At 36.9% G+C, this 6000-nt stretch overlaps 1 protein-coding gene across 5 annotated transcripts in view; it reads left to right on the top strand.

Annotated features, from left to right (window-relative positions):
• Positions 1–4329: 4329 nt before the first annotated feature.
• The window catches only part of LOC137238226 (serine-rich adhesin for platelets), a 193104-nt gene continuing 191433 nt past the window's right edge, over positions 4330–6000 (top strand). For 3 of the 5 annotated variants that reach the window (XM_067762988.1, XM_067762987.1, XM_067762986.1), the window contains exon 1: positions 4336–4502. The gene's annotated coding sequence lies outside the window, so the exon portion shown is untranslated. Of the gene's footprint in view, positions 4503–4536; positions 4682–6000 lie in introns of those variants that run through there. The other 2 variants (XM_067762989.1, XM_067762990.1) reach the window with 2 other exon arrangements.

Here is a 6000-nt window from a genome sequence, read left to right as displayed (position 1 = left end):
TTCGTGGTGTGGTGGTAGCATGCTCCGCCTACCACACCGAGGGTCCTGGGTGCAACTCCCGGGCAAAGTAACATTAAAATTTAGAAAAAAAGCACCTCTAGAATTTGTGTATGATCACCGATTATCGAAGAAAAAGATTTATTTATGGAAATTTGGTTATTTAATTATCGACTACAGTCCATATTATGGATGTACATATTTGTGCTCTACGCTCATGCCCCAAATTTCCAACCTTCGCCAACGCTAAAACTCCATTGCCAAAAATATCAAAAACAGTATCAAGAGCGCAGAAAAGTATGCCACATTTAGAACCATATGGTCACTAGAATAACTCCTATACTTATCTTTTACCACAGAACATGAGTATATGTTCTCTGCTTTCACATAAGACTTAGGCGGTTATTCCTTATGACCACATTGTACCAAATGTTGCATGCTTTTCTGTGCACTTCATACACATCGAAGCGATCAAAATCAATGTTTGTAGTACACTTTTAGGCTGACTTTCTCCATATGAATTTTACTTACGCATTTTACTCCACTTTTTGCCCTTTTTCTAAAAAAAGGCCCATTTCGGACTTTTTTTTCATAAACACCCTATATCACCTCACAATATATAGAATTTATGCTAAGATAGGGCGTTACAGAAACTTATTTTAAGATTAGAATGAAAAGGCATTTTAAGGCGAGGAAACCGGTTTGCAGCTCTGGCTCTAACATGCACTTTTGTGTTTGCATTCCTTGAGTTCCTAGTTAGTCTAAACATGCTGGTTGTGCATTGATATGCACTCGTTCTAAGTTTTCCCGTTAGCAATAGACATTGTTTTGCAAAATTAATGTCATCCCTTTCGATTCGTGTAGTTGGAGGCGTCTGCTGCCACCGTTACTGCATTCTGAAGTTGTGAACTTGAGAGCTCAGACGGATTTGGCAATATGCCAATTTACTCAATATTTGTTATTGTTGGTGTTTATTCTCTTTTGAAAATGTTGTTAGTTTGGCGGCTCTGGTGGAAAGTAACACGCTTTAAGTACAGAACAATTCGTGAAGTTATTGAAGTATGTGGGAAAGTTTAAAAGTATTTGTAAGTAAAATATTTTGGGTGGATCATTTAATAAAATCCTTTGCGACCTAGTCCATATCGCAAAGGAAGCGCACGAATTTATTGGGATATGATACCATTTCGATACGTTTGACATTCTCCGAAAATTTAACCCTAACTCCGGTGTAGTAGTTAAGTCCTAGTAATTTAGGTTCAGTATAGGGCTCCGCGTTTTTTTAAATAATTCGATTAAATCTCCTGTAATCTTTTTTATTTGTGTAATTTCGCTGCCGTTTTTTTAATATTTCTTACAATGGGTTACTAAGATTCAAACTGGCTAATCTAAATTGTACCCAAAAGGGACTAAAAGGGATCAATTATGCCCAAATGTAGACAAAGGAGATCAATCGGAGACCAATCTCTTTAGGGATTAATTGCACGCAGGGATGCAGTCAACCGGATTTCAACAATACAAAAACAACTGCACCTTTCATTATAGTTGCTCTCCTCTTTGGTGTTTTGTCAGATCTACTTAAATTATACCTGACATGTGTAAAGATGAAATCCCGAAATGAGACAAGCATATGTAATAAAATATCAGCAAACAACCCAGTCGCCTATTGCCAATATTTGAAAATAAGATGAGATTGCAGGCTAATTTGAAAAAAAAAAGCTCAGTGGAATGTGTGCGTAAAGCCTGCATTGATTTCTAAGCTGGTAAAGCACTATTTCGGGAGGAATAAGGGGTTAACCCGAATATGGTACTAGCGAGGTGATGGTGGAACTGTTGCAACGGAATGCAAATCTACACTGACGGTTATAAGGTGTACTCAGTTTGAGGTGTGGAATGTACTCAGTTTGAGGTGTGGAATGTACTCGAAGATTCTGGATATGTTGTCGTCATTTTCATAACCGCAATTTTGCAGTGTGTCCAAGCACGCATCCTCGTGATTTGGTAGGTTTATGTCAGTAAGCTAGATTTTGGATAAAGAATTGATACGATAATATTTCCATATATTTCATTGAAATGTCTATAATATCGTAGCTGTACTGGATGGTAAAAGCCGGGGAACCGAAGGAAGTTTCAAATCGGTGAAACTAAAACAAAAACAGTAACCGCATCAGCTTTCGATACTCGCCGTCGGCCTCACGGACAGGACCATAAATCATTCGAAAAACTGCAAGAACAATCACATCTTCTTTCGATACCGCCAACGACTCCGAGACATACATCATCACATACATGATGGCCGACTTGTAAAGCATGATTTTTGTTCGTCCAGAGAATACTTTACCTTAAAATTGCCTACTCAGTTCAGAGAAGCACTTATTGGTTAGAGTTATTCTCCGTTTCATTTCTAAGCTCACATTGGTTTTGATGTTAATTCTGGTCCTCTTATAGAAGAAGTTCTTCACAGTCTCGAATTTATATCCGTCAACATTGACGTTGCTCACAAGGCGCGATTGCGCCCATTAATTCTTGGAAGACAGCAAGTACTTCGTCTTGTCCTCACATACCGCAAGACGGATTTTTTCTTGTCTCTTAATCTAATCCAGCGAAGCAATACTTCTCAGGATTTACCTGCGAAGAGAATAAAACGGAGCTTATATCGTAGCATTTGCGAAACCACTGCCGAGAGGCGACCCCGCTTCCAAAAAGTTTTTTCTAATTGGAACATCTTTTTTCTAAATAATTAAAAAATTTCATCAGAATACGCCAGCAATTGCATAGCAGCATCCAAGCAAATTCTTTTCGCGCTGTCAAAGGCTGCTTTGAAGTCTAAAAAAAGATGGTGAGTGTAGATGATAAGTTCCAATCAGTTCGTTGACTTTGGGATTCAGTATTTCGCACAGTACGCTAAAGAGAACCTCACACGTGATATAAACATACATACACTGCGGGTTTGGCAGAGCAGACTTAAATCCCAATCTAGAGGGCGTTCATCCGACCATATTTTGCATAGGTGTTGATGCATACTCGTTACTAACTCTTTGTCTCCGTGTTTGAACAGCTCGACGGGTAGTCCGTTATTAGCCGGCGTCTTATTATTCTTTAGCCGAGATATTGCGATTCTCATTTCATCATAGTCGGATGCCGAATCGTGTTTTCCGTCATCGTAAGCATCCTCTGTATGTCGGTTAGCAGGTCCCAATTATAATGTCTGCAGGAAATTTCCACCGGATTTTTTGGTAGAATTTGTAGGCATTATTCCTATCAGCTAGGATATGAAGCTCCTGGCACTAACATTCTGTCTTTCGTTTTTTCCTCCTTAAGAGACGTCTCCCTTCATTCTTCACGTCATTATAACGTCGCGTTGGGGCGCCCGTTTGTAGCATGGCCCTATAGGCAGCGTCTTTTTTCCGAGGCAGCACGACATATTATATAATACATCATAAAATATACGACTATTTAACCGATTCCAATACAGACCAAGATTGAAATTTGATGCCTTCTACCATAATATTATTTTAATTTGTTGAGTCTCCTATGAGATATAAACACTTTGACCCCTGTGCGACACCCTTTAATCCTCTCCAACCGGTATCAAAATATATATGATCTTGTTATTACCATTTGAAGGGATACGAAAAATCGTTTTTTGATTCATAGGAACCAACCTAATATGCACGTACTATATATCACACATATTACCAAAATGTAGTGTTTTTATTGAAATTCTGCTACGGGGAATCAGTCTTTCGTGTTTTTTTTGAGCTAGACTTTGTTTTTAACCGCTACAATATGCTATCCACCATGTATTATGGCTTAGCTCCCAAAGGTGGCATCACCATTCAGTTACACAGACAGCACACAGGTTAATTGCAAATACTAGCCGGCCATTCTCGCGCACTATAAAACACAGATACACCAATACAACAAAAACCGCAAACACACATACACACATTCATATTAGCATAAGGAAGCATGCACATCAAAAAGAGCTGTTACGACTTTTATGCGGCATGACCACAGCGGAGTTAAGCTAAAAATAAACAAAACAAAAGTGATGCAGAGAATAAAAACATTGAGAGACTAGCGCCACTTCATTTCAATGAGTAGTAATAGTGAGGTAGAGCTGGGTAGCACCAGGCTATGGAGCAAACAACTAAATCAACATACAACACATAAGCTCAAGTGAGCGCCGCAAAAACAACAATTGAGCAGCATTTGGGGCTATTACACTGGGGTTTCTTATATGAATGTATGTATGCATGTGTAGGTATGACAGAATGGCAGCACGCGGCCGCTGCAAAGGTGAGCTTATGTAGAGCCTCAGTTTGTTTCGGGCTCTCGTGCTAAGCGGTACAACACGGCTATCGATGCGATATCATCGACAAACAGTGTTCGACATAAAAATAACTTTAAAAAGTTCAACGACGAAATGCAAAGAATAATGTACTACATACAATTAGATACAACATTTTTGTTGATTTGTTTAAATGAATACACAATGCAATAAAGTATGTATAAGTGTAGTGTTAGTGAAGGGGAATTTCGAAGAGATGTGATTTTTTTTTTTTTTTTGTATATTACAATAAGTTAACTTAACTTTGTAATGTATTGTGATAATAAGAAGCCCTGAAGATGATTTCTAATTGAAATCGAAATATCGGCAAAATAAATAAATACAACATATATGGTATAATTAATTGATTTTTTATTATTAATATATATGTGTGGCCTAGAGCTCGGAAATTCTTCTTGATATAACTTTTGAAAGGCCGAAAATAAAAATAAAAACAACATCAATAAGAAAAAAAAAACACGATAAAATGTTTAAGCACGACTGATAATGATAATGATTATTAAATAGCATAAAAAAGACAAATTTGGCATACAAACATACATACATATACATATATATTTGATTACAGGATGTGCATCAGTGTACTAGTAAAATTGTGTTGTTGAGTGTTATCTCGTCTGCTGATGTCGTTGCTGCTGCTCAGTCGCGTTCATCAGCCATTGCACTTGACGTTTAGGTATCAGAATTCCAGACAATAGAGACGCAGATAAAGACCGGTGTGCAGATGACGTTTCTCAACAATAAAAAAGCATTGTTGTGGGTGTGTGCTTTAAAACTGATATGTTTGCGAGTGTGTGTGTGTAGCTGTGTGTTTGCCTATTGTAATCGCGAACCTGCAACAAAAGTTAATTTTAATAGAATTAAATTAAATAAATTCCTGTGAAAAATAAATGAGACGCTTAACTTGGCAATACAAAAAGAAAAAAACAAGTATAATATTCTTAGTGCGGACAGTATCCAAGATTATATACCCAGCAGCAGATTTTTAATAAGAATAATACAACGTGAAATAGAAGGAAAAATTCCATAATACTATGCGACAAAATCAAAATTTTTTCTGGGTATTGGACCAAACCAACTTTTTTGAGGAGATTGAGGCTAAAGTATAAAAAGTACTATCTCCGTTGTCCTAAGTTAGCCTCCAAAAAATAGATATCGGCTTTCGAATTTTGAAATTCTACAAAAAACGCATTTTTTCGATAAATTTTTCTTCATAAACTTTAAAGATATGCATATCAAAATAAAGGCAATTTAACCACCTTCACAGCACTATTAAGCTTTTTTTATATGCGTTGCGAAAATTCGGAAATTAGAGGTTTTTAAATATTTTCGAAGTTCTGTGTTTTCACCTCGTATAACAGCTGTTATACTAAATTTCTCAAAAAAAGAATTCAGCCTTTCAAATAAGGGAAAAGAGCGGACCACGAACACATTTTTAATTTTTTAATTTGCTGAACGCGTTAACAAAAAAAATTAAATTTCGAAATGTAAAATTTCGAACTTCGAAAGCCGATATCTATTTTTTGGAGGCTAATTTCGAAAAACGGAGATAGTACTTTGTACGGGTACGATAAGTGACTTGTAGAGTATGATTTTCGTTCGCCGAAAGAGGACTTTACTTTTCAATTGCCCACCTAGTCCAAAGTAGCATT

The sequence above is a fragment of the Eurosta solidaginis genome, chromosome 1 (assembly GCF_040869045.1).
Source record: "Eurosta solidaginis isolate ZX-2024a chromosome 1, ASM4086904v1, whole genome shotgun sequence".
NCBI classification, from domain to species: domain Eukaryota; kingdom Metazoa; phylum Arthropoda; class Insecta; order Diptera; family Tephritidae; genus Eurosta; species Eurosta solidaginis.
This window is presented reverse-complemented; position numbering and strand designations above follow the sequence as displayed.